The sequence below is a fragment of the Cetorhinus maximus genome, chromosome 20, assembly GCF_964194155.1.
Source record: "Cetorhinus maximus chromosome 20, sCetMax3.hap1.1, whole genome shotgun sequence".
In the NCBI taxonomy this organism is placed as follows: domain Eukaryota; kingdom Metazoa; phylum Chordata; class Chondrichthyes; order Lamniformes; family Cetorhinidae; genus Cetorhinus; species Cetorhinus maximus.
The window spans coordinates 10698678-10722626 of NC_135898.1; the positions used below are offsets into that span (position 1 = coordinate 10698678).

The following is a 23949-nucleotide window of genomic DNA, read 5'->3' on the forward strand; positions in this document are numbered from 1 at the left end:
CGCGAGGTAGAGGTCAATGCGCCAGACAACAACAGTACCACCCTTGTCAGCGGGTTTGATGACAATGTTGGGGTTGGACCTGAGAGAACGGAGTGCAGTGAGTTCAGAGAGAGACAGATTAGAATGGGTGAGAGGAGCAGAGAAATTGAGACGGCTAATGTCACGCCGACAGTTCTCAATGAAAAGATCAAGAGAAGGTAAGAATCCAGAGGGAGGGGTCCAGGTAGAGGGAGAATATTGGAGGAGGGTGAAAGGATCTGTTGAACGGGGAGAGGACTCCTGCCCAAAGAAGTGCCCCGTTCAACGGATCCTTTTACCCACCTCCAATATTCTCCCTCCACCTGGACCTCTCCCTCTGGATTCTTACCTTCTCTTGATCTTTTCATTGAGAACTGTCGGCGTGACATTAGCCGTCTCAATTTCTCTGCTCCTCTCACCCATTCTAATCTGTCTCTCTCTGAACTTACTGCAATCCGTTCTCTCAGGTCCAACCCCAACATTGTCATCAAACCCGCTGACAAGGGTGGTACTGTTGTTGTCTGGCGCATTGACCTCTACCTCGCGGAGGCTGAGCGTCAACTCGCAGACACTTCCTCCTACCTCTCCCTGGACCATGACCCCACCACAGAACATCAAGCCATTGTTTCCAGGACTGTCACTGACCTCATCTCCTCTGGAGATCTTCCTCCCACAGCTTCCAACTTGAAAGTCGCCCAACCTCGGAAGGCCCGCTTCTACCTCCTACCCAAAATCCACAAACAGAACTGTCCTGGCAGACCGATCGTGTCAGCCTGTTCCTGCCCCATGGAACTCATTTCTCGTTATCTTGACTCCCTTCTCTCTCCCCTTGTCCAGTCCCTTCCCACCTACATCCGTGATTCCTCTGACACCTTACGTCACATCAACAATTTCCAGTTCCCTGGCCCCAACCGCTTCCTCTTCACCATGGATGTCCAATCCCTCTACACCTCCATCCCCCACCAGGATGGTCTGAAGGCCCTTAGCTTCTTCCTTGAACAGAGGCCCGAACAATCCCCATCCACCACTACTCTCCTCCGTCTGGCTGAACTTGTTCTCACACTGAACAATTTCTCCTTTAACTCCTCTCACTTCCTCCAAATAAAAGGTGTGGCTATGGGTACCCGCATGGGCCCCAGCTATGCCTGTCTCTTTATGGGGTATGTGGAACATTCCTTGTTCCAGTCCTACTCCGGCCCCCTCCCACAACTCTTTCTCCGGTACATCGATGATTACTTCGGTGCTGCTTCATGCTCTCGTCGGGACCTGGAAAAATTTATTAATTTTGCTTCCAATCTCCACCCCTCCATCATTTTCACATGGTCCATCTCTGACACTTCTCTTCCCTTCCTTGACCTCTCTGTCTCAATTTCTGATGATAGACTGTCCACCAATATCCATTACAAGCCTACCGACTCCCACAGCTACCTCGACTACAGCTCCTCACACCCCGCTTCCTGTAAGGACTCCATCCCATTCTCTCAGTTCCTTCGCCTCCGTCGCATCTGTTCTGATGACGCTACCTTCAAAAACAGTTCCTCTGACATGTCCTCCTTCTTCCTTAACCGAGGTTTTCCACCCACGGTCGTTGACAGGGCCCTCAACCGTGTCCGGCCCATATCCCGCGCATCCGCCCTCACGCCTTCTCCTCCTTCCCAGAAACATGATAGGGTCCCCCTTGTCCTCACTTATCACCCCACCAGCCTCCGCATTCAAAGGATCATCCGCTGCCATTTCCACCAACTCCAGCATGATGCCACCACCAAACACATCTTCCCTTCACCCCCCCGGCGGCATTCCGTAGGGATCGTTCCCTCCGGGACACCCTGGTCCACTCCTCCATCAATCCCTACTCCTCAACCCCCACCTATGGCACTTCCCCATGCCCACGCAGAAGATGCAACATCTGCCCCTTCACTTCCTCTCTCCTCACCGTCCAAGGGCCCAAACACTCCTTTCAAGTGAAGCAGCATTTCACTTGCATTTCCCCTAACTTAGTCTACTGCATTTGTTGCTCCCAATGCGGTCTCCTCTACATTGGAAAGACCAAACGCAAACTGGGCGACCGCTTTGCAGAACACCTGCGGTCTGTCCGCAAGAAAGACCCAAACCTCCCTGTCGCTTGCCATTTTAACACTCCACCCTGTTCTCTTGCCCACATGTCTGTCCTTGGCTTGCTGCATTGTTCCAGTGAAGCCCAACGCAAACTGGAGGAACAGCACCTCATCTTCCGACTAGGCACTTTACAGCCTTCCGGACTGAATATTGAATTCAACAACTTTAGATCTTAAACTCCCCCTCCTCCCCCCATCCCCACCCCGTTTCTCCCCCCTCCCCCTTCCTTTTTTTTTCAATAATTTATATAGATTCTTCTTTTCCCACCTATTTCCATTATTTTTAAATCTAAAACTAAAACTTTGTTAGTCTTTCCACCCCACCCCCACAAGAGCTGTACCTTGAGTGTCCTGCCTTCCATTCTTAATTAGCACTTTTCTTAGATAATATCACCACCTTCTACACCTCTTTGATCCTTTTGTCTGTGACATCTTTTGATTATCTGCTCCTATCACTGCTTGCTTATCCCCACAATCACCCCACCCTCAACTTCTCTCTCCCCCCGCGCCCCCCCACCTTAGACCAGCTTATATTTCACCTTTCTCCTAACTATACTCAGTTCTGCCGAAGGGTCATGAGGACTCGAAACGTTAACTGATTTCTTCTCCACCGATGCTGCCAGACCTGCTGAGTTTTTCCAGGTAATTCTGTTTTTGTTTTGGATTTCCAGCATCCGCAATAGCTTTTAGCTTTTTGTTTTTATCCATATCTAAAATCCTGCTTCCCCTCCAAACGGGAATGCATTGTCACCTCCCAACTCTGTGCTCTCCTCTCCTAAAATTTCCTTTTCAAATCCCTTCAATACCTTTGCACTCTACCCATTCAAGATTATCCCAGTTCAACTTACCAGCAGCATTTTCTGCAACTGTGGTTTACTATGAATATGAGGTTTTTTGAGGGCCATGATTTAAACTGACTCCTTTAATTCAAGGTAAAATGGAGCAGTGGATAGAGGCATGTGACCTCCAGTAGTCCTTTTTGGTGAGAAGCCCATGTGACCTAGTTGCCATGGGGACTTTGGCTCAGGTGAAGGCCTGTTGAAAGCAAGGTGCCAATTTTTAACACCTGGAGACAAAAGAACAGGCAGCTCGCCTTGTTCCTGCCAGACTTAATTAGTCAGAGACCCTGAAGGGAGAGAGAGAGAGTGTCCCAGAGAGACAGACAGGAAAACAGCAGCTTCTGTAAATAGCAGAGGAAAAGGCTGCTTTTTGTTAACCACCAGACAGGATGCTGGTGGGAGCTTGTTCTTTGGACAAAGGGACCTGTGGATACTTAAGGACACGGGAAGATTCAGCCTGGCGTGGTCAGGAGAAGGAGTCATCAGACTGGGCCTTTCTGCTTAAAGTCAGTTCAGGGGTTCTCCAAAGACTTTGGATGGACACTGGACATTATGACTCAGTGAAATGGAGAGAACTGAGCCTGTTGGATGTTGGGACTAACTTGGGACTGATTCCCCTAAAGACTACAATTCAGCGGAGAATGTGGTGTAATGTTTCAACGCAGGGTGGGTTTTCCGTCTTGTATTATCCTCTTAAGGGAGGATATCTTTTCTGGAAGTTTGTGTTATTTACATATTAAGTCATATTTAGTTCAGGTTGGTTTTAATTTGGCACAGCTTAAAATGTGAAATTTTGTCGTGTGCTCCTTTTGGGTCAGTCACTGGGAATTCACATCTCTTCTTAAAAGTTATCAGTCTCTTTGGGGATCATAACATTTGCATTGTCTCGACTTATCCTCCCCAAATTCTCTACCTGTATGACATGGTCATCCACCCCATTCATCTGCAGCCTCCCCCTTTTCTGTTATCTACTCATGGGGGGCCCCCACTAACTTGGTTTCATTCCCTTGGTAGCCATACCTCTGAACAGCACCATTTCATGCTGTCCCAACATGGCCAGCTCTAGAATACCTCACTACTCAACCTTCATGAAAAATTAGACCCTAAACTGAATAGTAAACCAGTTAACTTGAAAATTGCAGCTGTGAGGAGAGATTGGATAGGCTAGGGTTGTTTTCCTTGGAACAGAGGAGGCTAGGAGGCGACCTAATTAAGGGGCCTAGATAGGGTAGACAGGCTTCCCCTAGCTAAGGGGTCAATTACCAGGGGGCATAGATGTAAGATGATTGGAAGAAGGAAGAGAGGGGACATGAGGAAAAACGTTTTCACCCAGAGGTGCCTAATTGGTAGTTGAAGTTGAAACGCTCACCTCCTTTAAAAGGTACCTGGGTCTGCATCTGAAGCGCTGTGACCTGCAAGGCTACGGACCAGGTGCAGGAAAGTGGGATTAAAATGAGCGGCTAGTTTCTTTTTTCTCTTTTTGGCCGGTGTAGACATGATGGGCTGAATGGCCTCTTTCTGCGCCGTAACATGTCTATGGTTCTAATCTCCTACATGGAACTGTCCGTGTGCATGTGGTTCCAACTGCATTCATAGAATTACTGAGACCGTGCAGCATACAAACAGGCCATTTAACCTAACTAGCCTGTACTCCCCAGGAGTTCTCCCATTCCATGTAGCAATCTGTGTCTATTTATGTCAGGTTTTGTATTTTAGTCGGTGGGTGCTTTTGGCATGTCATGTATCAATATTTGGAGTACAATAGGTTGTGCTGTGAATAAAGCTGAAGAAACTTTTTAAGAAAACTGTAAACATAACAATCTTTAACAGTTTAGGAGGAGTGTTCCCTTTAATTTAACAGAGAAGGAAATGATATTTCTTTCTATGCATTAGTCCATTGTGCACCACTGTGCATAACATTCTGTATGTATCACTATATAAACCATACGTATATTACCCCATTCTTAATCACTGCACATTAGGGAAGTTGTGTGTTTTACTTTGTGTTTTGATCTCTGTGTGCACCTCAGCACTTGCTGTCTCCCTCAACTTAAAATAACTAACATTTTACCTCTTTCATTTTCAAATCTTCAAGTCAACATTTTTGAAACAAATAACTGGCAGAATGTTGCACAGCTCCCCTTTGTCCCTTCCTCTCCAAACTTGTGACTGTTTATTCTCCCCTTGAGCTGTTTCGTTTATTCGTCCTACTTGCTGCACTTTCGGGCTTGGGAAAGCAGCAGGGAGCCCACTTAAAATAAACTGTTCAGTAATTTCTGCTGGGCAAGGTGAGGCGTTATCAGTGTCTGCTCTCCCTCTGCCAGCATAATTTACTTCCAGGTCAACTGCAGCGATGTATTCACCGTCCAACCACAGCATGAGTGCTCAGGAACGGGGAACGCCACTGCCCAGAGATGAGCGGTGATGATTTGGAATAGTGTCTGGTCGGCTGGAGGACACAGATTCAACTGTGTCCCACACAAGGAAATTGCACAAATATTTGAACGTGGAGAAAACGCAGGAATAGAGGGGAAGAGTCGGGGATTGACATGAACTGGATTAATTTTTTTTTTAAAAAAGAGCCAGGACATTTTCGATGGGCTGAATGGCCACTTGCTGTACTCATCGATGACTGGAGAAGTAGTAGTGGGGAACAAGGAAATGGTGGAGGAACCGAATAGGTACTTTGCGTCAGTCTTCACAGTGGAAGACACGAGTGACATCCCCAAAGTTCAAGAGAGTCGGGGGACAGAGGTGAGTATGGTGGCCATTACCAAAGAGAAGGTGCTAGGAAAACTGAAAGGTCTGAAGGTGGATAAATCACCTGGACCAGATGGATTACACCCAGAGTTCTGAAGGAGATAGCGGAAGAGATAGTGGAGGCGTTAGGGCAATCTTTCAGGAATCACTGGAGTCAGGGAGGGCCCCAGAGGACTGGAAAATCGCTAATGTAACCCCCCTGTTTAAGAAGGGAGTGAGGCAAAAGACGGGAAATTACAGGCCGATTAGCCTGACCTCGGTCGTTGGTAAGATTTTAGAGTCCATTATTAAGGATGAGATTTCAGAATACTTGGAAGTGCATGGTAAAATAGGGCAAAGTCAGCATGGTTTCATCAAGGGGAGGTCATGCCTGACAAACCTGTTAGAGTTCTTTGAGGAGGTAACGAGCAGGTTAGACAAAGGAGAGTCAATGGATGTTATCTACTTGGACTTCCAGAAGGCCTTTGACAAGGTGCCGCACAGGAGGCTGCTCAGTAATATAAGAGCCCATGGTGTTAGAGGCAAGGTACTAGCATGGATAGAAGATTGGCTGTCTGGCAGGAGGCAGAGAGTGGGGATAAGGGGGTCCTTCTCAGGATGGTGGCTGGTGACTAGTGGAGTTCCGCAGGGGTCAGTGTTGGGATCACAACTTTTCACTTTATACATTAATGATCTAGATGAAGGAACTGAGGGCATTCTGGCTAAGTTTGCAGATGATTCAAAGATAGGTGGAGGGACAGGTAGTATTGAGGAGGCAGGGAGGCTGCAGAAGGATTTGGACAAGTTAGGAGAATGGGCAAAGTGGCAGATGGAATACAACGTTGGGAAGTGTGTGGTCATGCACTTTGGTAGGAGGAATAAAGGCATAGACTATTTTCTAAATGGGGAGAGAATTCAGAAATCTGTAGTGCAAAGGGACTTGGGAGTCCTAGTCCAGGATTCTCTTAAGGTTAACTTACAGGTTGAGTCGGTAGTTAGGAAGGCAAATGCAATGTTGGCATTTATTTCGAGAGGACTAGAATATAAAAGCAGGGATGTGCTGCTGAGGCTTTATAAGGCTCTGGTCAGACCACATTTAGAATATTGTGAGCAATTTTGGGCCCCGTATCTCAGGAAGGATGTGCTGGCCCTGGAGAGGGTCCAGAGGAGGTTCACAAGAATGATCACAGGAATGAAAGGCTTAACACATGAGGAACATTTGAGGACTCTGGGTCTATACTCGGTGGAGTTTAAAAGGATGAGGGAGGATCTGATTGAAACTTACAGAATACTGAAAGGCCTGGATAGAGTGGATGTGGGGAAGATGTTTCCATTATTAGGAGAGACTAGGACCCGAGGACACAGCCTCAGAGTAAAGGGAATACCTTTTAGAACAGAGATGAGGAGAAACTACTTTAGCCAGAGAGTGGTGAATCTATGGAATTCATTGCCACAGAAGGCTGTGGAGGCCAGGTCATTGAGTGTATTTAAGACCGAGATAGATAGGTTCTTGATTGGTAAGGGGATCAAAGGTTACGGGGGGAAGGCGGGAGAATGGGGTTGAGAAACTTATCAGCCATGAATGAATGGCGGAGCAGACTCGATGGGCCGAATGGCCTAATTTCTGCTCCTATGGTCTTATGGCCTCCCATTCTGCATCTGCGGGTGTGTTTTTAGTGAGATACTGTGTGATTCTGCAGGGTTGTGTGACTGTGATAATCTGCGTTTATTCAGTGTGTGTCTGGGAGTCTGTGTGTGTTTTGCCACTCGTGTTTGTGTGTGTGTTTCTCTCTCTCTCTCTTTCTGTTAAGGCTACACTGTCTCTTTAAATGGGCGCGTCTGTCTCAGGAATGGATTAGAGGCTGCGCGGGGTAATCAGGACAAGTTTGCAAAAAAGGAGCTCGGCGGGGGTGGTGGTGGTTTGTGAACTGCTTTGGGAAGAAACCCTGAGCAGCGTTAGGAATATCCATTTCCTTACTGGGAAGAAGGATGTGCTGAGGAGGGAGAGAGAGAGAGAGAGAAAGATGCAGAGTGAAAGGTTCGCTTCTTGTAAAGGGTTTGGCGAGTAAACAATAGGGCTTTAAACATCTGGTCTTTCTCAGCCTGGAACTGACGGGCTGTACATCATTTCTCCATCTCCCTTTTACTCCTCCCTCCTCCTCCTCCTCCTCCTGCTGACAATTTCCCACCCGGACCTTCACCCAACATCTCCTGTCGATGCTGCTGCTGCTTTTGGAGAGAAGTTTTCTGGGGGAAAGAAAAGAGCCGGAACCCGGGAGGGAACGTTTGCTGTGAACTCGGGTAAGGAGCTGCCACTTTAACTCTGCGACTGTGCACAAGACAGACAGACAGGCAAGACAGACAGACAGGCAGACAAGACAGACTTAAGGCAGATGCAAATCCTCGGGTCGTCTTAATACATTGTAGCTCGTTGAATATTTTGTATCAAATCCTCCAGTTGCGGTCAGCACCGAAGATAATTTCTTGGGTGATTTTTCTCAGCAACCCTGCTTCCTTCCCCCCACCCACCCCCTCCCATCCATCCTGATTGTCTTCAATGGTCCCGAATCCGACCCAGTCTCTTCCATTGGCTCAGGACAATGAAAATCAGGAGCAATGGGCGAGAGCGGAATACATTAACTGGGCTGGGGACAGAAAGACTCCCCTCCACCACCACCAGAACAAAGATTTCCACATTCCTGTGGGATTAAACCTTATGTATTGAATTTGTTGGGTTTCTAAATATTCTGTTTTCAAAGCAAATCTAGTTTTATTTATATATACCTCCCGGTGCGTTCGGCGGTATTTTATTCCCTCCCTCCCTGTATTCAACACATGTAATTCACCCTGTTGTGCTGGCCAGAGAGAAGGTCCAGTTGTCTGGGACCAGCCCGTTGCTTTTTTTTTCTGCTGCTGTGCATGGGGGATTTTTTTTTTCCCCCCGAAGAGGGAAAACCCAATCTATTGAAGTCTGAGGAGGAGTCTGCAGAATTTGGAGGGACCTGTCATAAAATAGGAGCGAACGAGAGAATAAATAGGTTTGCACGTTGGTTCCATCCATATAATGGTAGGTTGAGAATATGCCTTGGGCAAGAACTTCTGTTTTTTTTAAAAAGAAAATATTTCTTTTGTTTTGCCCATTTCTTTGCTGTAAGGATTTAGACACAGACGAGCTGGAGCTGCTTTTTAAGCGTTTCGGACTGTGTGTGCACCTGAATCCTCTCTCTCTCTCTGTGTGTGTGTTGTGTGTGTGTAACACCTATTGTCCTGATCTGCATGACATTTGTAAATCGACGAGGTATTGAGATGCAACAAGACGGGAGCGGTTTCCGATACACATGCTGAGTTCTTGTCTAGGGAAGACACCAAAAAAGCCTTTTTTTTTCCATTTTTAAAAAAAACATATATAAATCGAGCTTTTAAGATTGTTATTCAATGTTGTTTGTGTGGAAGGCGGAGTGATGGGACGTGCAGGAGGAGGATCTTTGTAACTTCAGTCGGGCTATTTTGTTTCAAACTGCGTGTGACGCAATTTCATTTAAAGGGGCAGTGTCAGAAAAGTCATATCCATACCTTTTAGCCTATTTCGATCCCTACCCCCCCCCCACCCCACCCCACCCCCCACTAGGGCTATCTGTACCTTGCTCCTTCTGCTTTCTACCCTTAATGTCACCTATTGGCACATGTCTTAGCTAATGTCACCACCTCTTTGTCCTTTTGTCTATGACATCTTTGGCAATCTCTTCTTTGCCTCCACCTATCACTGGCCCTCTATCCAGCTCTACTTGTCCCACCCCCCACTTAAACCAGCTTATATTTCACCTCTCTTCTATTTTTCCTTGGTTCTGTTGAAGAGTCATACGGACTCGAAACGTTAACTGTGTTCCTCTCTGCAGATGCTGTCAGACCTGCTGATTTTTTCCAGGTATTTTTATTTTTGTTCTTGCCAAGAGTCCATACCGGTGGGTGAGGGGAAGCGGGGTGGTGGTGAGTGAGGCATAACTGCCCCGCCAGTTTCAATTCTGTGCTCATCGTGGTTATTCGTGTTGGAGAGTGGGGGCAGTTTAGCCGTTGTGTAGCTTGCAGAAACAGTATTGAGCATCCACAGGTTGGAAACAAGACCCCAATCTCTCCATAATCACCCCACGACCTGAGTCGTGTAGAACATGGGGTGGATATCAAGTGAAGCTTCCACCTTTAACATTCCCAGGTCAGATACAGCACCAAGGGGACCAAGAATAAAGCCCCCACCAGCAAACTTGCATTTATTCAGCAACCTTCTACTCTGGAACCCGAGCAAAATTTGACGCTGAGCTACGGATGGTGTTGCTCAGGCAGTTGACCAAAAATTTGGTCAAAGGGATTGGGTCTTGGGAGCATCTTCAAGAATGGAAGATATGGAGAGGGTTAGGGAGGCAGCTCTGGAGCTGAGGTTCAGGGCACCTGAAGACAGGGCTGCCAATAGTGGAGCGGTTAAAAATGGGGATCTGCATGAGGTCAGAATTGGAGGAACACGGAGACCACAGACAGTTTACATCTTGAGCTTAGAGTGATAGAGGGGGGTGAGGAATTTGAATGCAAGCATGAGAAATTTAAAGTTGAGGCAGGACTTAACCAGGAGCCATTGCTTGTCGATGAATGCTGTAGTGATGGGAGAAAGAGACTTGGTCTGAGTTACAATGTGGGAAGAGTTTTGGATGACCAACAAAATGTGGAAATGGGAGACTGGCCAGAAATGTGCTTTGGAATAGTCAAGTCTACGAGGTAACACAGGCCATGAGTGAGGGTGAGCAGATGAGCTGAGGTGGGCAGAGTCGGGCCATGTTCCAGAGGTGGAAATAGGTCATTTTGGTGCAATGTGAGGTAGGGAGCTGATCTCGCAGTCACTTATAAGACCCAAGGTCACAAGGGAGGCAGTGGCATGGTTGTATTGTGATGGGAACAGTAATCCAGAGACCCAGGGTCATGCCCTGGGGACCCGGGTTTGAATCCCACCATGGCAGATGGTGAAATTTGAATTCAATAATAATATGGAATTAAAAGCTTTTAGGTGACCACGAAACCATTGCAAATTGTTATAAAACCCATCTGGTTCACGAACATCCTTCAGGGAAGGAAACCTGCCGTCCTTACCCGGTCTGACCTACATGTGACTCCAGACCTACGGCAATGTGGTTGACTCTTAAATGCCCTCTGAACAAGGGCAGTTAAGGATGGGTAATAATTGCTGGCTGAGCTTGCCACGCCCACATCCCATGAATGAATAAAAAAACATAGAAACTAGGAGCCATTCGGCCCTCCGAGCCTGTTCCCGCCATTCGCTATGATCATGGCTGATCATCCAACTCAATAACCTGCTCCCGCTTTCTCCCCATATCCTTTGATCCTTTTTGCCCCAAGAGCTATATCTAACTACTTCTTGGAAAAAAAGCCTTGCTCAGCCAGGGGAGAAGAGTGGAGCTGGTGTTAGGACTGACTAGTCCTCCCAATTATTTAGATGAAGGAGATTTCTGGTGTTCATTTCTTGATAGTGGACAAGTATTCAAAATACTGCAAATGCTGGAGAACTGAAAGAAAAGACCAAGTGCTGGAAAAACTCACCAGGTCTGGCAGCACCTGTGGAGACAGAAACAGAGTTAATGTTTGAAGCCAAATATGACTTCTTCGTTGTTTACAGAATCACAGAATTGTTACAGTGCAGAAGGAGGCCATTCAGCCCATCGTGTCTGCATTGGCTCTCTGAGCATTTTAACTTAGTGCCAATCTCCTGCCTTTTCCCCGTAACCCTGCACATTGGATGATTACGTAAGTGGAGACGATGCCCTCTTGAATGCCTCAAATGAACCTGCATCCATCACACTCCCAGGCAGCGCATTCCAAACCCAAACTATTCGCTGTGTGAAAAAGTTTTTTCTCGCCTCACATTTGCTTCTTTCGCAAAACACTTTTAAAACTGTGCCCCCCTGGTTCTCGGTCCGTTTGAGCGGGAACAGGTTCTCCCTATCTACTCAATCCAGACCCCTCATGATTTTGAAAACTTCCAAGCTCCTCTTAGCCTTCAAAGTAAACAGCCCCAACTTCTCCAATCTTTCCTCCTAGCTGAAGTGTCTCAAGTTCTGAAGAAGTCATAGTGTTAACTCTATTTCTCTCTCCACATATGCTGACAGACCTGTTGAGTATTGCCAGCACATGGTGTTTTTATTTTTTTTGGTAAGCAGCAGTCAGGCAATTTAGAGAGGTCCCCGTTTAGCAATTCCCAGTGCAACGCAGTATGGGGTCAAATACAGAGTTAAGCAGTTTTCTTCTAGCATCCCAAAAGTGTGATTGTGCTCCAATCTCAGACACCCATTGCTACCTGCAGTGTAACATTTTTAGACTTAAAACTCTTTGGATTTCCGAGTGAGATTACTCGATTGGGGTAGTTGTGTGCTTTGAACTTGTCCCCTTTTGGAGCTGTGTTGCGTTTCTCCCATATCAGACCTGTTCAAGCAGCGGAAAGCTATCCCCAGCTAATCCGCGCTGATTTCCAACTGACTGTGCCACTCAGTTCCCTTCTCAATTGTTCCTATTTTTCAGAAGTAGAAGAGCAGTGTTTGCTAAGTTGCTTTGTGGCTCAGAAGGCTACAGATAGCCTTGGCGTATGTTAGTTATTGACCCTGAGCGGTTGCTGCTTATTCTGTGCCAATCCATTGGCTGCCAGTATTCTCCTCAATAATAGCACTTGCTTCTTACTATTGGCAAAACGGAGCATTAATAGACAGGCACTGAGTAGCCAATCGACAGTGTCAGTATCACGTGATTTGGGGTTGAAGTAAAAAGAGTTCTCAATGCTCTGTGATGGGTGTCTACCTCCCACAGTGAAGTGGTCAAAACTGGGATGGCAGCTGTTAACCCATACTCTATTGGATGTTGGCTCTGGATTCTGCCGTGCCAGTTTATGGGCACAGCACACGCAGCAGCTTTTAAGAGAAAAGATGGAAACTTTTTTCACGTTTGACACCTACTCATGGTTCTGTCTGCTTGACTTCATAAATTTCCTCATTATGGTAATTGCAAAATCAAGTGCCGGGTTTGTTAGGTGTACCGCTCCGGTAAATCAAACAGGAATTGATAGTCTGATGAAGAATGTTCCAGACTGATGATGTCCATTTAATATCGTAGTCCTCTGGAAAGTTTTGACCATTCATTTGCCTGAGGTGTGGTGCAGTGATAAGAGCCAGCACGACAATCTTTGAGGGGAAGGGTTTCCACCAGCACCATTCACCCATTGTTGGGAGTGCAGTCCCTGGAAGTGTCAGCCTTGTTCTCCCCCTAAGCATTGGTTGGGTACCCTCACCCATGAGGCTGGAGGCGACCACTAACATACCAATTTGCAACTTGTGCCACCGAGGGATCTCTTGGAGCAGAAGTCCTTTTGGCTCAACAGCTAATGGCCAGTCTTAATGCTCCACATGAGCCTCCTTTCACTCCAGCAGATATAACTGTTCCTTTCCCCCTTGTGCGCTTATATAGCTCTCTGCTACTCGTGTCAAGAACTCCCTGTGGTGGCAAGTTCGGCAACTCTCTGGGTAAAGAGGTTGCTTCAGAATTCTGTATTTGGATTTATTGGTTAATAATGGGACTTAGCTGGCACACAGATCTAAGCTAAGCCTGCTGCAATGCAGAGCATATTCGCCTGTGGCTTGTAAGTGGACCCTTGTTCCTCTTGCGATGTTTTTTTCATCTATTGCTTTATAATGCTTCCACAAAGCACCTTGGGATGTTTTGGCACATTAAAGGTTCTGATGAAGAGTCATACAGACTTGAAACGTTAACTCTGTCTTCCTCTCCACGGATGTTGTCAGACCTGTTGAGTTTTTCCAGCAGTTTTTGTTTTTGTTTCTGTTTCAGTACAAGCTGCTTAAGGTGTTAGATAAATGAGGGTTGTTGGTATCTGTGTGGCTCGATGGATGGTGCGTTCAGCTTTGGCTAATGGTAATGAGCCACAGTCCACCATTGACCCAAAGGATTCTCTGTTTGTTAAAGAGGGGGGGAGAGAGAGAAAAGTGGTTATATATCTTGAGGGGTGCCATTCCAAATCAAAGTTGGGGCAAAGCAAGGAGGCAGCCCTCCATGAACTACCACAGCCGGTACAGGGACTGAACCTTGTTCTGTTGGCATCATTCTGCACCACTCTAGCCAACTGAGCAAACCTACCCCCACTGAGCCCTCGGGAAGGACCAACTTTCGTACACCACAACAGTGGCTACGTTTCTAAAGAGTTTGATTGGCTGTAAAGTGCTTTGGGACATCCTGAGCTTGTAAAAGGCAAATCTTTCTTTGTTTCTGTTATTCGGATGCCTGTTTGTGGGAAAAATAGGCTTGTGTAAGCATTCAGCAAGAGCTGGCTTAGTCAACAACGTCCCAGGTAATCCTGTTCCGTTTTATAGCATGTTTGTGCCATTGTTAGGCAGAGTTTAAGAATGAGTCACCAGGTTTTGTTGTTGCAATTGAATGTGCCTTTATAATGTGTTTTTTAAGTTACTGAATCACCAGTTTGTTTGCATTTCCTAAATCCCTGTGCCTTGACAACCTGATAGCTGGGGGAGGGGAATGTAATGGTATGGAAGATCATGTTGATTGGGGGAGAAGAATGGTGTGAGAGCAAAAGAAAGCAGGGGAGGTGGGAATAGAGAAGCAGTTATGGGAAGAGGGGATTGTAGCGTGTGGAAGCTTTCTCTGCTGGAAGATTGTTCCTGGAAGTATCCTGTTGATTTTCTAATTGCACAGAAGAAAATTGTGCTCTAAATGCAGGCACACGTCAGTTCCTGACTGTGGTAAGAGAAACCTATCTAGTAACATGACACAGAACCACTGTGTTTATATAATTGGCACAGCCTTAGCTACACAGGATCTTCAGCAGGGAAAATTTTCCTAAACACTCAATATCTCTGCGTCATTGATTCAGCCCTGTTATTGCTTCTTTGCACTGGAAATAGAGTCTCGGCAGCTGGAAGTTACCATCAGTGACATTCTTGGACAGACTTCTGATACTGGTACCAATCTCATCTCCAGTACTATTTTGGTACATTGTAGGCTCATTTCCTTTGCTCTCTGTCACTGGCAGGATGGACCGAATAGTCTCCTTCAGTGCTGTTAAGATTCTCAGACGCTACGCCACCTCCTGTTCTGTTGTTTGTCAATGTCCCAGCTCCTTTTCATTTGTCATCTTTTCCTCCTGCCTTTTAGTCACTAATCACGACTTGATTTATGCCTCTTGCACTATTTCTTTGTTCCCTCCCCACCGTCTTCATTGCTGTCCTGAACTTTGGGCCTCAGCTCAATTTGTCCTGAACACCAATCCTGGTATGACATGTTCTAATAATTTATTCTCGAAGCAGATTTCACATGAGCAGGCATTGTGTCAGTGCAGCTTTTAATTCTCTTGCCTTGCCTGCCCAATGTAGAAAGCATCTGGAGTTTGCAGGGCAATATGGTCTATATCTAGGGCAGCATGGTGCAGACTGGCTCCAGACTATTGGAGGCTGGACACACCATCAGAGAGTCATTCCGTCACAGTAGGAGACCATTCGCCCCATCCGGCCCATGCCAGCCCTCTGGCAATCACTCCAGTCAGTTACATTGCCCTGCTCTAACCCTGTAGCCCTGCAAGTTTATTCCCCCCCCAAGTGACCATCCAGTTTCCTTTTGCAATCATGACTAGTTTCGGGTCATCACCATTGGCTGCATTTAGAAAACATTCCTTCATCCCATCTTCCACCCCCACCCCAGCTTCTTGGGCCCAAAATCTTGCATTTGTGTCTCCCTAGTCCTTGTACCATCACCTAATTGTGCACTTCATCTAAATCTTTCAAAACCTTGTACAACTCTTAAATCTCCCCCATTCTCCTTAACTTGGGTTGTTCTCCTTGAAGCTTTCAAACCTAACCTTGTAGCTCAAATCCCTCACCTCTGGGGCAATGCCAGTAAATCTGGAAAACCTCTCGGACCCTTGCGTTCTTCGAGCCTGGTGACTAGGAGTGGACCAGGTTGGAGTGGAGTCTTGGGTTGCCATCACTGAGCCACTTCACCTTGCAGCTGTTCTCTATTGTTGGGAGCTCAGGCTGCCTGTAATAAGCAATGAAGTGGCAGCCCTGGGTCTGCTATGTCAATGTTTGCAGCAGACAACAGTTAGCGTCTAAGGCAGGAGTGACACCATCTGACAAAGCTCTGCCTTCGGTGATGTGTGTTTAGCCTAATGAATCTGTGCAAGTGACTGTGACGCTGTGCTTGATATAGAACGCAGGTCCACAGCATAAACAGGCTACTTGCCTTACTAAACACTCCCCACACCCCCAAAAGCTTTATGTATTGTGTTAACTGAGAACTCTCTGAACCATAACAAGTAGATTGAGTGTGAAACCAACCCAAGTGGTCTCTGTCAGATAATTGCAGGGTTGTGGATTGCTTTGTTAGAGGATCTTCAGGTGACAGACAGAATACTATCATGTGCTTGTTTTCAAGTGCAATTCACTATGTTCCACTCAGCCCTTTTCTTGCTCAGTGCGAAAGGCTGCAGTATTTGGAATTGTACATCAATGCTTAGTTCAATGTGCTAATGAATAAGCTGAAAATTGTTGAGGGGAAAAATATTTTGGCCTTGAAAGGAATCCAGCCAGTATTCTACACTATGGAATGATTCTGGAGCTTATAAGGTTAACTTTTTATACAACAGGTTGCGTAAACCTGGCTTAATATTCCCTTGAGTTTGGAAGGTTGGGGTATGATCTAATCATGTTTGAAGTGCTGAAGGGTTTCAGTGGGCTCAATACACAGGAACCATTTCCCCTGGTGAGGAGAATCCAGAATAAGTAGGCAAAATCTTAAAATTGGAGTTAGGCCACCCAGGAGTGAAATCAGAAAACTCCTTCTTCTCAGACAAAGGATCGTGGAAACCTGGCACTCTCCCCTACACATGCCGTGCACTCTAGGTCAATTGAAGCTTTCAAGATTAAGGAATAGATTGTTGTTGGGTAAGGATATCAACTGATACGGCGAAAAGCAGATCAGTGGATTTTAAGTTTCAGATTAGCTGTGATTAAACGAAACAGGAGTTTGAGGAACTGAATGGGCCACTCCTGTTGCAATACAGCAAGACCTATCCCACAGCAAAGGCTTACCCCAACCCAGTGGGAGATGGTGGCATAGTGGTAATGTCACTGGACTAGTTATCCAGAGGACTAAGCTAACACTCTCGGGGACAAGGGTTCAATTCCCTCCATGGCAGCTGAAATTTAAATTCAATGAACAAAATCTGGAATACAGTGCTAGTCACAGTAATGGTGACCGTGAAACTCATTGATTGTTGTAAACACCCATCTAGTTCACTAATGTCATGCTTACCTGGTCTGGCTGACATGGAACTCCAGATCCACAGTAATGTGGTTGACTCTTAACTGTCCTCTGCAAACCCAGCCCTGTCAACCCTGCCAAAGTCCTCCTTACTCACATCTGGGAGCTTGTGCCAGAATTGGGAGAGCTGTCTCAGACTAATCAAGCACCAGTCTGACATAGTCACAGAATCATACCTTACAGATCAAGTCCCAGCCACCACCACCATCATCCTTGGATATGTCCTGTCCTACTGGCAGATGTGGCAGCACAGTGGTATACAGTCAGGAGGGAGTTGCCCTGGGAATCCTCAAGATCATCTCTGGCCCCCATGAAGTCTCATGGCAAGGAAACCTCCTGCTGATGACCACTTACCACCCCCACTCCCCCTCAGCTGAGTAATCGGTGGTACTCCATGTTGAACATCACTTGGTGGAAGCACTGAGGGTGGCATTGGTGCAAAATGTACTCTGGGTGGGGGACTTCAATACCTGTCACCAAGAGTGGCTTGGTACTTGACCTCATCCCCGCCAACTTGCCTGCTGCCAGATGCACCTGTCCATGACAGTACAGGTAGGAGTGACCACCACACAGTTCTTTTGAAGTCCTGTCTTCACATTGAGGATACCCTCCATCGTGTTGTGTGGTACTAACACGTGCTAAATGGGATAGATATCGAACAGATCTAACAACTCAAGACTGGGCAACCTTGAGGCGCTGTGGACCATGAGCAGCAGCAGAATTGTACTCCTCCACAACCTGTAACCTTATGACCCGTCATATCCCCCAGTCTACCATTACCACCAAGACAGGGTATGAGCGCAGGTTCAACGAACAGTGCAGGAGGGCATGCCTGGAACAGCACCAGGCATACCTAAAAATGAGGTGTCAACCTGATGGAGCAACAACACTGGACTACATGAGTACCAAGCAGCAAGTGATAGACAGAGCCACAACCAACGGATCAGATCTAAGTTCTGCAGTCCTGCCACATCCAGTCGTGAATGGCGGTGGACAACTGAACAACTCAGTAGAGGAGGCAGCTCCACTAATATCCCCACCCTCAGGAGCCCAGCACAGCAGTGCAAAAAATAAGGCTGAAGCATTTGCAACAACCTTCAGCTAGAAGTGCCAAGAGGGTGATCCATCTCGGCCTCCTCCGGAGGTCCCCAGCATCACCTATGCCAGTCTTCAGCCAATTCGATTCACTCCATGCGATGTCAAGAAACAGCTGGAAGCACTGGATATTGCAAAGGCTATGGGCCCTGACAACATTCCAGCAATAGCACTGAAGACTTGTGCTCCAGAACTTGCTGTGCCCCTAGGCAAACAGTTCCAGTGCAGGTACAACACTGGCATCTATCTCCCAATGTGGAAAATTGCCCAGGTATGTCCTGTACACAAAGCAGGACAAATCTAACCCAGCTAATTGCCACCCCATCAGTCCACTCTCCATCATCAGTCAAGTGTTGGAAGGGGCCATCAGGAGTGCTATCAAGTGGCACTTCATTAGCAATAACCTGCTCACTGATGCTCAGTTTGGGTTCTGCCAGGGTCACTCAGCTCCTGACCTCATTACAGCCTGGTCCAAACATGGGACAAAGAGCCGAAATCCAGAGATTAGGTGAGAGTGACTGCCCTTGACCGGTACTTGATCTTGTAAAGGCAGCATTTGACCGAGTGTGGCATCGGGGAGCCCTAGCAAAACTGGAGTCAATGGAAATCTGGGCAAAAATGCTAGGCTGGTTGGAGTCATACCTAGCACCCAGCTGTGGGAGGTCAATCATCTCAGTCCCAGGACATCACTGCAGGAGTTCCTCAGGGTAGTGTCCTTGGCCCAACCATCTTCAGCTGCTTTATCAATGACCTTCCTTCCATCATAAGGTCAGAAGTGGGGATGTTTGCTGATGATTGCACAATGTTCAGCACCATTCGTGACTCCTCAGGTACTGAAGCAGTCCATGTCCAACGCAGCAAGACCTGGACAATATCTAGACTCGGGCTGACAAGTGGCAAGTAACATTTGTGCCACAGAAGTGTCAGGCAATGACCATCTCCAACAAGAGAGAATCTAACCATTGTCCTTGACGTTCAGTGGCATTACCATCACTGAATCCCCCACTGTCAACATCCTGGTGGTTACCGTTGACCAGAAACTGAACTGGACTAGCCATATGAATATTGTGGCTATAAGAGCAGGTCAGAGGCTATGAATCCTGCAGCAAGTAACTCCCCTCCTGACTCCTCAAAGCCTATCCACCATCCAAAAAGCACAAGTCAGGAGTGTGATGGAATACTCTTCACTTGCCTGATCGAGTGCTGTTGGAGCTACATTCAAAGCTCAACACCGTCCCATGCAAAGCAACGCACTTGATTGGCACCCCAGCCACCACTTTCACTCCCACCACTGACACAGAGGCAGCAGTGTGCACTATGTACAAGATGCACTGCATCAACTCACCAAGGCTCCTTAGGCAGCATGTTCCAAGCCCACAACTTCTAGCATCTAGAAGGACAGGTGGGCAGCAGCAGTAACATGGGAATACCAGGTGGTAGTGTTGCCCTCTAAGCCATTGGCCCTCCTGACTTGGAAATGTATCATCATTCCTTCACGGTCGCTGGGTCAAAATCCTGGAACACACTTCCTAACAGCACTGTGGGTGTACCTATACTGCAGGGACTGCAGTGGTTCAAGAAGGCAGCTCACCACCACCACCTCAAGGGCAATCAGAGATGGCCAATAAATGCTGGCCTCGCTGGCAATGCCCAAATCCTGTAAAATGAATAAAAATATAATTTGGCAGGAGCTACAAATCCTGGCTTGGCCACATCCCATGAAATAATATATTTAAAAAAAAAAAAACCACATGCGTTTTCCGGCAAAGAGCACTCGATGATTAGAAATGGCTGAATACTTGTTTTCAAACCCTTACTCAGCACAGCAATGTTGAGGCTAATTGTGGAACCATTTTGTTTCAGCTGAGCTGAACCGATTCAGTATAGACCAGGAGACGACCTTCCGAGTGTGTAATGCTTGGTACTGGGAGGCGTGTACTTTCTTAGGTGAGCCTAGGAGTGAGTTGCTATTGTTTGATTATAGGGAAGAAACGTATCCTTAGTAAGCTGATGCTACCATCTTTTCTGCTTGCTGAAGACATCCAGAGCCAAGCCTGAACTTCAGCACCACCGTGTGCAGGAGTTCCGTGGATGCTGAGTGTGTCCCCTCTGTCGCACCAAGCTTCCAACCCAGCGTCTTGAGCTCGGCCAACTACTGGAGGGTTTGTGGAAATCTCTGTGAGACTGTATTCCAGTGAAAGTCAGTACCTTGAAGACAAACAGTAGCCTGGGGTGAAAAACCCCCCACTTGGGTTCCTTATGAAGATTACTGACATAAAATCTCTTCTTAAATCTTTGATTTGCTTTATTCTCGTTATGTAATATAACAACTATTGCATACGGTAATGTTTAACATGTGCAGATGGAAATGAAACAAAAGCCACCTTGTTGGAGATGTCTGTAAGTAATCAGCAGGGGAGTGGTTTGCTTTCATTGCAGTGGGATTTATGTGCAGGCTCATTTGAGACTCTTCCTCTTTTATCCCAGTTTTGTTTTACTGCTGCACTGTTCTTGATCAGGACATTGTGCATTCATTTCTTGCCTGAAGTTCGGACAGATGTGCACAACAGCTGCATTAACGCATGTGAGTAGCTGAATGTCAAGTTAATTGCCCTCCTCCTGTGTTACTGACTTGCTTAGCCATGCTAGCTCCATGCCTGTGGTATGTTCTGCCTGCTCTTTCAGCAGCTGCCTTGGGTTTCTGCGTGAGTGGGTTGAAGTGCATAATTGGACATGCAAGAAATTAAATAGAAAGAGCATCAACCGTTCGTGCTGTAAATGCATCAGAGCATTTATAAAACAGATTGTCCTGTCACTGAAAAGGGATAATGTATTTCCACAAGTGATTATACAACAGGATCATAATTCAGTCAAAATGTATTATAAGGTAATTGCTAAAACCAGGATCAAGTTACAGGCTCGAATGTAATGAAGGTATACGGATGGTTTATGTAAGGAGTAATGGGAGTGAGTTGCAGACTGGGATCTGAGTGAGGTTCAGAGCTTGGATGCATAATACTGCATCTATAGGAGTGAGTGAAGAGCTGATATTTAATAAATACATTTGGCTTGGCGTTTATAAGGATGTATAGCTTAAGCTTTGAGACTTGAAGAGCCAAGGGGAAGTGAAATTGAGCTCCAGTATGGGGACAACCTTGTCAGTACCGGAGTGTTGGTGAGAGTGGCTATCCCAATTGTCATCTCTGAGAGTATGATTTGAGAGCACTTCATAGGAGAGCAAGTAAATAGCTTCTACTAATGGCCTAATAACCCAACTTGCTTCCTTCTGAAGGTGGATGCTAAAAATCTAAAATAAAAGCAGAAAATGTAGCATCTGTGTAGAGAAACAGTAAACATTACAGATTGATGACCCTCCCTCAGTACAAGCCATGACTCCTGAACTGGTTCTCAGGAACAGTCACCGACTGAAACGTTGACTGCTTATGTCCATTGGTGCTGCCTGACCTGCTGAGCATTTCGTGCATTTTCTTCCTGCTCCTTTCAGTGTCTAACAGCCTTACTCACTCCCAACCCCAGCCAGCCCACCACATTGGCAAGTATCTTGTGACCGTATTTCTTCGGGCAATCCATGTTCAGTGATACAGCCACTCCTGTTGTTGCTCATGTCTTTTGTATGTGTTCGGTTCTGGCTTTCAATCCAGGATGCAATGTATTCTATTTACAGACCTACGCATCCTGTATTACGAGAAATACAAGTTGATCTAAAGCAACAGGAGACACAGCTTGTGTTGACTACCTCTCCTGTCTTTGATTTGTTGTAAATCACATGGAAGCTCAACACACACACACACACACACACCCCTTGATGATATTGTGGCAAGTGGGTTTGATTGAGTTCCCTGCACACACCAGAAGCTCTCGGGAGATGCCTGATGGCTGGGTCAATGACTTCATTACCAAATGTGGGAAGCAAGTGTAGATGTCATGAGTGGCTACACGCTTCCCTACTGTGTTTTCCAGCTGGCAGTACCTCGTGTGATGCCAGACGGTTGGCCAAGTATTCAACTTGGTGGGGCAGAGTAGTGGCTCCTCCCAAATATCGACATTTTTTTTGTAGAGGTCACAGTGACCAGCGTTGGGAACCTCCTCTTTGTTCCTCAGCCCTTGAAGAGGCCATTGTGCAACATCAGGGCACAAAGCATGGAGGGAAACCACACCAGTGTGCTTTGCCTCGCTCCATACCGCACCAGACCATGCATATTCAGGCATGATTTTGGCTGCCTTGTCCAAGTTGAGCACTGCTGAATGCGTACTGGTTTAGGGAGGTGGACTTGAGGTGCTGTGGCATGGCAGGGGGGCGGTGAGGTTGTACAGACATTTCTGCCTGCTTCGTGTTTGTGGTCTCGTTCTGCAGAACACACCTTTTGTCTCTATATCCCCCAATCAGATCAACTAGCTCATCTCCTTGCGGGCAGCTTCAAAGTGTTGTTACCATAGGTCACTGACTACTGTTCTGCCTGAGCTGGGAATTGCCAACTTGGATTACTGAGCACTTGCTGCATGATAATGCCTAAAGCGTAAACCAGAGACTCGTGATGATATGTACACTCACCGCACAAGCAGTTGGAGTCCTGCATGTGGCCAATTTGAATCAATGAAACATACCTAGTTAAATTAGTCACAATTCCTTCCTTAACACCCTTCAATTTAATAAGGATAATGATCAGGATTTGTATCTTGAAATATTTAGTTCAGGTGATTCACCTAAGGCCTACGTCACCCCAAGTTAAATGCAGAGTAAAACTCCCTCTAAATTCTTCTTACCAGTGCCTGAGAGTAAAGCTTCATCTGATGTAGCCACAACAGCTTACCTTAGTTGTAATCTTTGATCTCTTCTCCGCTCATTTTCTACACCAGTCATTCGGTGTGCTCTAAGACTTGACTTGCTGCTGCATTCAGGGAACTTTAGTGCAATGCCCGTGAAGAATGTGATTGAGAATGCCTGAGTTCACCTTTAGACTCTTTTTTTTGAGAAACAAAATCAACAAATTAAACTAAAAGTCAATAAATCAGAGGGGTTGACAGGCACTCTAACTAAAACAAAAGCATGAAAGGAAACTCACAAAACTAAATCAAAATGTCATTTCCCGGGGCGGTGATGCAGCCCAGTCCACCGGTCATGGAAGGCCTATAGCGTACCAGTGGACACCGCGTGTTCCCGCTCCAGGGCCATAAGGATGCGAACATCGCCGCGGTAGAGGGGCAGACAGTCAGGGGGCAGACGACCCCCTTGACCGCCCACTGCCTGGACCTGTTGATGGCCACCTTGGCTAGCCCCAGGAGTAGGCTAACGAGGAGGTGGCCCTCCTTCCCCGCTCCCCTCCCCACCAGACCTTTGGTCACCTGAAGTGCAACCCAAAGTTGAGGAGCAACCCCTTCAAAAAATGAAAAAGGGTCTGCAGCCTTGGGCAATGGAACACAGACTCTCTTTGGCCACAGAAAAAGTATGTAGCCTGGGACTCCGTGAACCATTTTAACCTATGATTGCGTGGCACTGCTGCATGCAACACCCTCCACGCCAGGCCCCTGATGGAGAAAGGGAGGAGCTCACCTTCTGTCGAACTCCTGTCCATGATCAAATTAATGTCGTCTTCGATTTATAGACTAAATTTTGAGCTTTATTTTTATCGACTTTTCTGATCACTTTTATTAATGAAACAATGAAATGTAGTACACAGGAATCAAGCCAGGTGTAACTGAGGACATGGAGCACGGATTTCAAGGGTGGGACA

General features: G+C 46.6%; 1 protein-coding gene across 2 annotated transcripts in view; it reads left to right on the forward strand.

Annotated features, from left to right (window-relative positions):
* The first annotated feature begins 7578 nt into the window (after window positions 1–7578).
* Window positions 7579–23949, forward strand: part of sema4c (sema domain, immunoglobulin domain (Ig), transmembrane domain (TM) and short cytoplasmic domain, (semaphorin) 4C) — an 82880-nt gene continuing 66509 nt past the window's right edge. Inside the window, exon 1 of one of the 2 annotated variants that reach the window (XM_078565469.1) lies at window positions 7579–8011. The gene's annotated coding sequence lies outside the window, so the exon portion shown is untranslated. Of the gene's footprint in view, window positions 8012–20689; window positions 20781–23949 lie in introns of those variants that run through there. The other variant, XM_078565470.1, reaches the window with a different exon arrangement.